At 42.3% G+C, this 12629-nt stretch overlaps 1 long non-coding RNA gene across 1 annotated transcript; it reads right to left on the reverse strand.

Moving 5' to 3' along the window:
* Nucleotides 1–690: 690 nt before the first annotated feature.
* LOC148702772 (uncharacterized) lies at nt 691–8287 on the reverse strand. Its single transcript, XR_015968203.2, has 2 exons — nt 7929–8287; nt 691–916 (listed from the first exon to the last, which is right to left on the reverse strand). It is a non-coding gene; the product is annotated as an uncharacterized LOC148702772 (long non-coding RNA).
* Nucleotides 8288–12629: the final 4342 nt, after the last annotated feature.

Below are 12629 nucleotides of genomic sequence, written 5' to 3' on the forward strand. Positions count from 1 at the left end.
ATACACATATTATCTGACTTGAAACACATTTAAAATTTGTTGATGCATGCATGGTTTATCATTAGAGACTAGTTACGGAGCTAATACATACATATCCAATTGATACACACTAGAAGTTTATTGATACACTCTTAGTTTATTGTCACTGACTAGCTAGTAAGCTAATACATATATGTTTGATTTAACGCACTTCTAAAATTTATCGATGCATCCTTTATTTATCTTATAGACTAGTTATGAAACTTTGATTTGCACATACTCAAAATGTGATACACACAAAATGCTAGCCGATACATTTGAAGATGGTAATGGATACGTATCTTTTATCATCAATATTATTGTGAGGACCCGTGCGGGCGTGTGTTTAGTCTCACATCGGTTATTTGCTGGGTAGATCTTGGGTACTTATACAGGATCAAGGAATCCAAATAATACCTTCCGGCTAGCCATTTTGGGTAAGGTCCTGGGTTGTTACAAATGGTATCAGAGCGGACCCGGCACATAATGTGGGATCCTTTCCCATAGTAGGTTAGTCGGGTACAGTACCGAGCAGAGTTTCTATTAGCAGCTTGTGCCGCGGTTCACAAATTACTATTAAAAACTTGTCAATTACTATATCCAACCAACCAACCAATAAAAATTAACACATACTAAACCTGTCAGTTTAATTAGTTTAACTCACTTTAATCATAACTAAAAGCAACCGAAGCTTTCATTTATAACTTAAAGTCTACTATACATAGCTCAAAATATAACAAACTTTACATCTGTCTCAAGTTACTTTACATTCACACCTCACCTATATGCATAATACAAAGGTTTTTCCTTTCACTTAGAGGGGCATGGCCAACCTTCTATGACAAACTTCTAGGATGATGCTGATGCGGTACCTTTATAATGTTATGACTCTGCCGATCTGCAAAAATTTACAGAAAAAGAGAGGGATGAGACCTAAGTCCCAGTGAGTGGATAATCTGTTAACCATGAGGAAATAAGAGGTTTCAGCTGTGATACTTATTTATATACATTAAATATAACGTGTTTATGCCACATATGAAACATTTGCATTTGATTTTAAAGCACTTAGTGATGGGGACATCAGAGCCCTTCATCCAGATGATCCTGAGCCCCCGGATTGAGCCAGACTCGTTTATTTGCATATTTATTTTATTATTTTATTTTTGGGCTTATTTGCATTCTAGGGTTTATTTGTGGTTTATTTTATTTCTGGGCTTATTTGCATTTTAGGGCTTATTTGTGTTATTTGTGGGTTCATTAGGATTTATTGTTGTGTAAGGGGGGTTTATGCAAGTTGTGTATTTGGGCCCTATATATAGGGAACTATTTTCATGATTAGGGTTTAATGAATGATTAAGAATTTCTTTTCCCCCCAGATCTTATTCTTCCTCCTCCTCCTCCCCTTCTCTTCTTCCTGTGTCTCTAGAACCTCTTCTTCCTTCTTCCTCTCTTGTTCTTCCTTCTCCTCCTCTTTTTCCGCATTTGTGCGGCATCAACTTGGTATCAGAGCAACCGGTTTTGCTTCTATTGCCAAAGCCCCGATCCGTCAACAGTTTTTCTTTCCCTCGGTTACCATCAACAACAAGAACAGACCCCTTCCCTCTGTCAGTCCGCTCACCAAAGAAAAAAAAAAAAAAGGATCACTGCCGAGTCTGTGAAGGCCCAGATCGACAGCCATCCGCATCCGACCCCCCCTCTCTCTCGGTCTGTGTCTTCACCAGAGCAAAAAAAAAAAAAAAAAAAAAAAAAAAAGTTCTGCAGCCGAGAGAGAAGAAAGAGCCACAGCCCCTGCACCAGACTCTCCTTCGCGTCTCTCTGACTTGATCCATCAGTCGCCGCCGCTGCCCAGTGAAGGCCCGAGCCCACCGTCGGAGGAGCCAAATCCCACCACCCGTCGCGCCCACGGCCGCCTTCACCCCGCGCACAACGTCAGCAGCGCCACCAGCTCGCCCGCGCCGCCCACGGCCGACCCGTGGCAAACCCGGGAACGCCAGCCATCCCCCGCTGCAGGTCACGGAGCCGCAGCCGTGACTGCCGACGCGTCACCGGAAGCGCCGCCGGCCGGAGCCCGTGACCGGCCCCGCCCGCCGCCATAGGTCCCAGAGCCCCGGCCACCGCCATCGCCGTGAAGATCGGAGCCTTCTCCCGAAACCATCGGGAGGTTGAAGAAAACAAACCTAACGGGTAAGATCCAAACCCGTTACCCGTTTCTCTGCTAGCCCGGATCCATTCCAAAAAAAAAAAAAAAAATACACGTGCCTTGCACGTGAGGAACTAACGGGTTATCGGAGCGGTTCACGCCCGACAACCCGAATCCGACCGGATCCAAGGTTATAACAACACACGTGATCTCACGTGTCTCAAAAAAAAAAAAAAAAAAAAAAAAAAAACCAACCTCTGTTCTGCCGAAAAGGAAACCCTAGGGTTTCCACCGTCCCCTTCGCCGCCGTCGCCGAGCTCCGCCTGCAGCGCTGCCTCTGGCCGCTCCGCCTTTCCTCCTCGCCGCCGTCGTGCCACCCCTTCGCCGCCGTCGCCGAGCTCCGCCTGAAGCGCCACCACCAGCCGCTCCGCCTTTCCTCCTCGCCGCCGTCGTGTCAACCCCATTTCCGCCGCCTCGCCGAGTCTGCCGCCGCTCATCTTTCGCGGCAGCCTTCTCTCTGCCGCTCCATCTCTGTTGCGCCACCTCCGCCGGGCTCCGTCTCCACCGAGCCTCGTCCGCCGCCGCCGCCGTGTCCGCCTTCACTGCGACCCGAGGACGTCTCCCGTGAACGACACCGGACCCACGCCATCCTCGCCACCGCCACCCCGAGCACCACCACAGCACCTCCCCGACTTCGGCCGCCATCCCAACCGTCGCCTCCCTCATCTGCTCTCCCCCTTGGCCATCACCGTCGCCTCCCTCATCTGCTCTCCCCCTTGGCCATCCATCTTTCCCGCACGAACCAAGGCCCCAGCCGCTCTTGCTTCTGTACTGGCCCAAGCCCGTGCGCCATCAATTGAGCGCGGCCCAAGCCCAAGCGCTGCAGGTCCGATCTCATGCCCAAACCAGATTGTTCTTCAGCCCATTTCAACAGCCCCGGAAGCCTTGTGCTGTAGATGCAGGTCCATAACTCCAGCTAGCTCTGCCCGGCGCCAACTTCGTGTCCGAGACTCCACGAGCAGACGATTCTGGTTGACTGCATCCGCCACAGGTGATAGGTTTCTACTTTTTCTGGCTTGTTCATTTAATTATGTTCTAGTTCTCTTGCATGATAGCCACATTTTGAAAACTTATATTGCTGTTATAATTCAGAACATTGAACCTCTCACTTCCGAACCCGTCCTATTACCCTTTAAATCTTGACATTAAATTAGCACACCCTAGTAACAGGACGTTTCTCAACATTATTCGATCATATTGATTTAGGATCAGAACAACTGTACTACTTGATTGCAATCTAATTTCTTAAATTGAATAATCTTAATCCTTAATTCTGAATAACCGAAGTAAAAATCAGCAACATTTAAATTTAAGCTATTATTGTGAAGACTTGCTGATTTCTGAAATCATAATAGATTGCATTAGTAGGTTGTCCTGCATCAAATTTGGTCCTACATCATAGTTATTAGGGTTTCATTAGTGACACTGCATTTCACATCATCACCCAGTGTCATCATTGCATGCCAACCTGTAGTGATATGGAGTACTATCTCAATCAACCTAAAACCCCTGTAGCTACTATGAATTCCGACATTTTGAGGTCTATCTTAGAACAGATCGTTGCCATACGGGCTGGATACAAAGAATTCAGACAAGAGATCCGTGAGCTCGTGCAACATTCTAGGACCCCTAAATCGCCAACCCCTGTTACAGCCCAACCTAAAATCGGTTTGGTCGCACCACCTGTAGTCCTTCCCTACTCTCCTAGGCACCAAACCCAATACTCTAGGTGTCAACAATTCGGCTATATAGCGCCCCAATGTTCCACTAAGACCTACCCGATTACTGAACCAGAAGTTAGGAACCAAGAGGCCGAATATGTCGAAGAAGTCTATGAACCAAATATAGAAGACTATGAAGAAGACTTTGAAGACGAACCTACAGAATTAGACTTTGTCCAAAATGATTCCCAAAGGGAGACTAGTGATCTAAGTACAACCAAGCCACTTCACATCACAACTGTGGAAGAGGTAGTGACAGATATTGAGAGCCAATCACCTGAATTGGCACTTGTAGCTAAAGATACCCATGTGGAGTCCAATCTTGAACATTCCCCTATAGTAGTTTCCCTTCTAGAGGAGCTTAATGATGTAGTCCCTGATGATCTTCCGGATGCACTTTTTCCGATGCGTGATATCCAACACGCAATTGATCTAGTTCCCGAAGTATTTCTGCCCAACCTTCCACATCATAGGCTCAACCCAAGTGCATATGCTAGGACTTGGGATTTAATTTTACCGACAGTTGAGTTTGCATATAATTGTTCGGTTCATAAGTCCATAGGTATAAATCCATTCGAAGTGGTGCATGATTATAAACCTAGGCAACCCATAGACCTGTTTTTCATGTCTCATCAGTATAGAGTCTATGAGTCTGCACAATTAATTGCTTCACATCCACATTCATTGCATCAAGAAATCAGCAATTGTAGTCATTTTAATAATTTAAAATATAAATTTCTTGCTGATTTACATAGACGTTATAAAGAGTTAAGTGAAAAAGATTACGTCATGATAAGAATTAGGCTTGAACGATTTTCTTCAGATACGTTTAAGAAATTGCAAACTTGTAGTGCAGAACCGTTCAAAATCTTAAAGAAAATCAGTTCGAATGCATATGTTGTGGATCTTCCTGATGACTATGGGATTAGTGCGACATTTAATATTGAAGATTTGGTCCCATACAAAAAGATAATATTCCTGCCTTCTGACCCCTTTATTGATATACCTGCCCATGTTGGACACCCTGCCCTATTACCTGCTGTTGAGCCACCACCTCCCAAATTTCATGCACGCAGAGAACAAATAGAATATATATTGGATGAGCAGGTTATTTCAAGCAGGAACGGTGGTTACCAACGTTACCTTGTTCGGTGGAAAGGTCGACCAAAGTCTGATGTGACGTGGATTTCCAAAGCACAGTTGCAGCGCATTGACCCCGATCTTCTGGAGCAGTACGACAGCCGGCCAGACCTGTACTCGACGGGGTCGAGTTTTTCTCACCCGGGAGGAGTTGATGGGGACATTAGAGCCCTTCATCCAGATGATCCTGAGCCCCCGGATTGAGCCAGACTCGTTTATTTGCATATTTATTTTATTATTTTATTTTTGGGCTTATTTGCATTCTAGGGTTTATTTGTGGTTTATTTTATTTCTGGGCTTATTTGCATTTTAGGGCTTATTTGTGTTATTTGTGGGTTCATTAGGATTTATTGTTGTGTAAGGGGGGTTTATGCAAGTTGTGTATTTGGGCCCTATATATAGGGAACTATTTTCATGATTAGGGTTTAATGAATGATTAAGAATTTCTTTTCCCCCCAGATCTTATTCTTCCTCCTCCTCCTCCCCTTCTCTTCTTCCTGTGTCTCTAGAACCTCTTCTTCCTTCTTCCTCTCTTGTTCTTCCTTCTCCTCCTCTTTTTCCGCATTTGTGCGGCATCACTTAGATTTCAACCCCATAAGAAATCTGTTGTTTGCCAATAGTACTACAACTAGCAGGAAATAAAGCTGTTGCTTTAAAATGAAGCATTAATAAAATCGCCTTGCTCAAGTCTTTTTTTTTTTCTAGACCGTAGAGTCCGCTTTCCTTCCCTGAGGAATTTGATACATAGAACATTCACATAGATTCTGAAATCATTATGCTTAAAAATAATACATTTGTTGCTCACTCATATGTATACATAGCTTAAATATTGAAAATCATGGCTCCCGCGAGCCCTACTGCCGGCCACTCGCATGAGGCACCATTCTCATGAGTAGCCCGACAGTCCTATGCATGGTGCTACTACTACGCCCTCCCGGCGTCCCAACTCTGCCCCACTGGCACATATCATTACTACGCCCTCCCGGCGTCCCATTTCTGCCCTACTGGGCACATATCATAGCTACGCCCGCTGCTGTTCCACCGTTAGGAGAAGTTTAGTGGTTGGTTGTAGGTGCCAGCCCAAATCAGGCCAGGAAAAGCTTCAGGGAGGGAGAGAGGAAGCTAGGGAAGAGAGAGAGCTACTTGGGGAATCCAAAAAAATTGTGGAAGAAGGTTTAAAGTAAAGAGGAAGAGCAACTTGCTGTTGGGCTGCAGAACAGAAATACAGAAATTCTGGTGCATCCAGGCGTCCCAGCGAATTTCAGGTGAGTTTTCCAAACTTTTTAGTGATTCTAATTGTATTCCCACGTAGGAGGGTGATAAAGGAAGATTTTAGTTATTTTAGATGAATTTTTAGGTATGAAAAAGGATTTGAACTATGCTTCCGAAGTTGTTGAAAGCTGTCTGAAATTCTGCAGAATGAAGCGATGGGATTTCTTTGTGTTTTAGGTGATTAAATTGTTATTTAAAGCTGAAAGTTTGTAGGTTGTGTTAGGGATTTCCTAGTCCTAACACAGAGCCTAATAGGTGGAATTGATTGTTTAAGAACCTCCGGGAGTTAAGAGGTTTAATTGGCTCGAAAATAGAACAAACAAGCTGAAAACAGGGAAATTGAATTCTGATTTATTTTTGATGTTAAGTAGTTGTTTGGTAGCTGAAAATTTATAGATGATATAGAAGGTTTTCTAGTCCTAACCCAGGGTATCAAAGGGGGGGATAAAAGCTTGGAAACCTTTGAGAATTGAGAGGTTTTATTTATCCTAAAACAAGACAAGCAAGGTAAAAATCAGAAAGTTGAGATGAGGGTGTTGGATTTCTTTTTGAAACATGCATAATCATGTTGCATCATATAGGTTATAATTTTGATCGACTCTTTTAATTGTTTAGGAGGAGAAGAGAGTCCCGGAAGTGTGCCGGGAGTATCAAGCACTAGGGTGATGCATTAGCCATCACAAGGTGAGTGGTTTTCTTCTTAACTATGGTAGTTTATTTTGTAATTCTAGAGAAATGAATGATGTCTCCAAATTCAGAATGAATATGCTACAGAATGAAAATAAGAAGTATTAATTCTTATGATTAAATTGCTTTTTATTAGTGGATAAATGATCTGATTTGGAAAATATATGCTATGCTTGAAAATACTTTAAATTCATGTTTGTTGATTCGTAAGTTTATGAACTTGTTTGGGAATGGATTAACCCAAACAGTTCCGGGACTCTTTTCTCCTCCTAAACAATTAAAAGAGTCGATCAAAATTATAACCTATATGATGCAACATGATTATGCATGTTCCAAAAAGAAATCCAACACCCACATCTCAACTTTCTGATTTTTACCTTGCTTGTCTTGTTTTAGGATAAATAAAACCTCTCAATTCTCAAAGGTTTCCAAGCTTTTATCCCCCTCTTTGATACCCTGGGTTAGGACTAGAAAACCTTCTATATCATCTATAAATTTTCAGCTACCAAACAACTACTTAACATCAAAAATAAATCAGAATTCAATTTCCCTGTTTTCAGCTTGTTTGTTCTATTTTCGAGCCAATTAAACCTCTTAACTCCCGGAGGTTCTTAAACAATCAATTCCACCTATTAGGCTCTGTGTTAGGACTAGGAAATCCCTAACACAACCTACAAACTTTCAGCTTTAAATAACAATTTAATCACCTAAAACACAAAGAAATCCCATTGCTTCATTCTGCAGAATTTCAGACAGCTTTCAACAACTTCGGAAGCATAGTTCAAATCCTTTTTCATACCTAAAAATTCATCTAAAATAACTAAAATCTTCATTATCACCCTCCTACGTGGGAATACAATTAGAATCACTAAAAAGTTTGGAAAACTCACCTGAAATTCGCTGGGAAGCCTGGGTGCACCAGAATTTCTGTATTTCTGTTCTGCAGCCCAACAGCAAGTTGCTCTTCCTCTTTACTTTAAACCTTCCTCCACAATTTCTTTGGATTCCCCAAGTAGCTCTCTCTCTTCCCTAGCTTCCTCTCTCCCTCCCTGGAGCTTTTCCTGGCCTGATTTGGGCTGGCACCTACAACCAACCACTAAACTTCTCCTAACGGTGGAACAGCAGCAGCACAAGTTGCTGCCTGCTGAAAACATGCTAGACACCCCCCCCCCCCCTCTTGACACGTTAGCTTCCCAGATACCTAACGTGTCAAAAGAGTGATTCCCAGGGGTTTTAAAAAACTAGGTTTCAGGCCACATCATGCTTCCTACTTTTTACTGAAATTTTGGACAAATCTAGGTCTGCAGTTTTCTGTAATGACAGGCTTCCGAGGGACTCACCTAACTTGTTTTGTTCCAGGCTGTAGGCTAATCCATTTGAGCTGAAATTTCAACAGTAAATCCCTCACTCAATGTAGATTATGTGTGTAAAATTTTACTTAGATTCATGGACTATATCCAGAGTTATTGCACTCTCAATCCGTGGAACCATAAAATTTTCTGTAACAGCTGAAATTCCGACCTTTTTGAATTGATTTTGAATCAAACTTCCTGGGAAATTTCCATCCAATTTGCATCACAAAATTTTTGATATTCCCTCACCTTTCATGTGCATTCGGATTCTCATAATAAACTAGGTTAAAATCATGAAAATGCTTAATAACTAGTAAAAAAATTACTTAAGCTGCCCTAACCCTGTTTCAGGGTGTTACACATAACCTATGTGGACTAGAGGACACTGCAGCACGGATCCATTGGGGCTGACCACGGGCCAATCGTGGTGTTTGTGATTAGATTTGAATTGATTGAACCCTTAGCCTGACGAGGACGTCAAGGCTTGAACGAGGAGGAGTATATGAGGACCCGTGCGGGTATGTGTTTAGTCCCACATCAGTTATTCACTGGGTAGATCTTGGGTACTTATACAGGATCAAAGAACCCAAATAATACCTTCCGGCTAGCCATTTTGGGTGAGATCCTGAGTTGTGACAAATGGTATCAGAGCGGACCCGGCCCATAATTTATGTGGACTAGGGAACACTGCAGCACGGATCCATTGGGGTTGACCACGGACCGATCGTGGTGTTTGTGATTAGATTTGAATGGATTTGAATCCTTAGCCTGACGAGAACGTCAGGACTTGAACGGGAGGAGTATGTGAGGATCCGTGCGGGCGTGTGTTTAGTCTCACATCGGTTATTTGTTAGGTAGATCTTGGGTACTTATACAGGATCAAGGAACCCAAATAATACCTTCCGGCTAGCCATTTTGGGTGAGGTCCTGGGTTGTTACAATTATAGTGCCTCTTTTAATTCCTAAGCAGTATCAAACAATAAAGCCCACAGATCTAAGCTCTTCGAATTTCATACATAAAATGCCAAGATTAAGAATGATACTTGATATGGTGGTGTCCCCAAAATATTTCTTCATAGTAGTAAAAATATCTATTTGGAAAAAAATTAAGAAGAGAGCAAGCTGCCGAAAAGAAGACCTTGGGTATGAAGAAAATTGCCAACACTCTACATCGTCCCATACCTGGCCTATGGTCACATCTTCTTCTCTCCTTATTTAGATGCAACTCATACTGCCATGTCAACTTCTTCCTCTCACCAATATCATTGCCTCCCCCCCCCCCCCCCCCCCCAACCACCACCCTCTTTACCTCCTCTTGCCCTTCCTCTTCGCTAGGGCTAGCCTTCCCTCAAGTAGAAAGAACACTTCCTCTCTCTCTTTTTCACCTTCCTCTTTGTTTGGATCATAACACTCTTCCATGGCTCATACCCTTCTTTCTACTGCCATCTAAGATGCCCACGAGCCCCACATTGATTTCCCCAACAACAATACTAGGATTAGACCTGACCACGGTTCGGTTCTAATTGGAAAACCGGACCGGAACTGAACCGGAAAGAACCGGACCAGAACCGGAACCGTGTCTCACGGTTCTTAACCGAACTGGAACCTTGAGGAATACGGTTCGGTTAAGGTTCCAGGTTTGATGGAACCGGAACCGGAACCGGCGGTTGGTTCCGGTTCGAATCGAAGAAAATGACTATTTTACCCCTCCTAACAACTAAAAAATGGCTAGTTTGAGGGCATTTTGGGAAACGAAAATTATCCCCAACACTATATATACCTCTCCAAATCAATTTTTTCACCACACCAGTCAATCTTCCAATCTCTCTCTCTCAATTTTTCACTCTCTCAATTATTCAATCTATTCCAATTCTCTACACATTCCATAACCTTCCCATATTTTCATTTTTTCCAATCCAATTATCAAAAATGTCTTCCTCCCGCTCAAATAAAGACAAGAAAATATATGTTCCAAACCCAAATTCTTGGGATCCAAATTACCGACCCCCCTCTATTGATGAGTAAATAATAAAATGAGGTACAAATTATCATTTTGTATTAATTACACAATCTATTTGTATTTATTTTTTTTCCAAATTAATTACACAATCTAGTTTTTTTCAAAATTTTATAATCGAAACCAGAACCGTCTAGAACCGGAACCGGAACCGGCGGTTCTAGAACCGGAACCGAACCGACTATTTTCGGTTCCGGTTAAGGTTCTAGGTTTTTGTGGAACTGGAACCGTGGTCAGGTCTAACTAGGACATGGGTATCTTGGAGGAGCGTATCGGGAAAATATGTTATTTATTATACACAAGGGCATTCTAGTCCGAGGGAGATTAAATGTGGGCTGGATTGCAAAAAGATCTTAATTTTCTTGTAAAATCAATTACTAAGTAGATTTTTTTTTTGTAAGACCTAACATTTACTCCCAAGTTCTAGGATTTATTCATGGAGATTTTTCCCACCATTGTTTATTTCTTTGCTTTATATGAACATGGTATGTTAACAAACTTTAATTCTTTATTCAACTATCTTATTTCTTACAATGAAAATCTCTTTTTTTTCAATTATATAATCATTTCCAAACTTCCACAAATTCTTTCTTTCTCTTTTGAATTTTCAATTCTCATTCTTACCCAAATTATTGCAGAACCACAAACTTATTAATAAGACTGTCACGTACCAATGAGCTGGTTGCCAAGTATGTCACCGTTCCATCTTTAGACGTTGCAGTCCAGGAGAAGAAACCTAGAGCAAGGGAAAGATCTCACACTCTATTCCCGTTGGGACAACATCCCTGTGACTAGCATCCTTTATCATCAGCTATCCAATATCGATTATTTTCATGTTACCTTTTGCTTTCGATATTGCCTAAGTCCAGCCCTCCTTCTAGCGCATCCTAACAGTGATCTCACATACTATATACCAATTTACCTCAAAATTGGTTATCTGAGTATTCAAGAATACAGGCCACCAACTTCTTAGGCTTTGTTTTCACTCTTGTACTGCAAAGGCCTGTAGCTACAATCAGCTCTTTTTCTTTTTCCTCCTTCCCTTTCTTAAGCAGGGCTGCAGGGTATTGCCCAGCTCAATTCAGTTGTAAATAACTACATCCAATGGCTTCAGCTTGGACCAGTTGGCTCAATACTGTCGATAAATGTCAACAGATGTGATCCTCTCTCAGTTGCCTGGCAAGTGTCAATCTTGAACCATGCATTGTGTATAGGATTTGGTACTGTATTTAAAACCAAAACAAAAATGAAAAATCAAGTACTGTATTTAATTACCCTTCCAGCCAAACATTCTTTGGCACAGCGAGCCAGCAGGAGATCCTTCCAAGCAGCAGCAAGTTCAGCGGACAGTGATGACAGTGAAGACTTTCTTCCACCAAGAAGCAGAGGACGGCCTGAATGATGTCAAAAATCAATTTTGATAGGCTTTTTGGCAAGGAAGTCTTGAGGCTGGGAGGGTCTCAACAACCAGTATCATATTTCAAGGACTCTTGTATTGCTCACCTAAACAGACAAGAATAGATCAAAGTGCCAAAGTGAACTCTCCCACCATCCAAGACAAGTAGCTATACGTACCAAATCATCTAATAAAGCATATGGTCTTTTCAAGGTTTATGATAGAACCTACATTGCTAGGAAAATTTCTTTGCATAAAGATTGAGGCTCCCCCTCCTATCAGGATAAGGAATATTTAAAAGTCACTTATCAAGTTACTGCCTCCTTGCGACAATTGAATATTAGCTCATATAACTGTGGACCAAAATTCCCAAAGTGATGTTTTCAATGCAGTCCACGGTTCATGCAATGTCCCTTGCTTGGTCTTCAGTTGGACCCTAAACTTGTATGTATTTCACCTTTAAGATATTCCCTGATGGAGGAGCTAGTAGATCATGTATGCAAATCCCATAACAAAGTTTGAGAAAAGCCAGCTATTATCCTATGACAGTCATGTATGCAGATTCGACCGACTCCACCATTTGCCTGAGGTTCAATCTGACCATATAAAGCCATCACCAAGCACTGCCATTTTTCTTATCTCATGTCCACAAAGAGATCGCATACAATGCAAACCATCCAAAGGAACAAAGCGAAGCAAGTGCATCATGACACCACATATTTCTTAACTGCCCAAATTGTCTCCGGGTCTTCCGAGCATGCGAGTTAGGGAATGCAAGCCAAACATCAGTATAGTTCTTGCTAGAACTCCAAATCAAGAACAGTAA

This window comes from Phoenix dactylifera, chromosome 8 (genome assembly GCF_051530095.1).
Source record: "Phoenix dactylifera cultivar Ajwa chromosome 8, Ajwa_hap1_PhDact_Kaust_v1.1, whole genome shotgun sequence".
In the NCBI taxonomy this organism is placed as follows: Eukaryota; Viridiplantae; Streptophyta; class Magnoliopsida; order Arecales; family Arecaceae; genus Phoenix; species Phoenix dactylifera.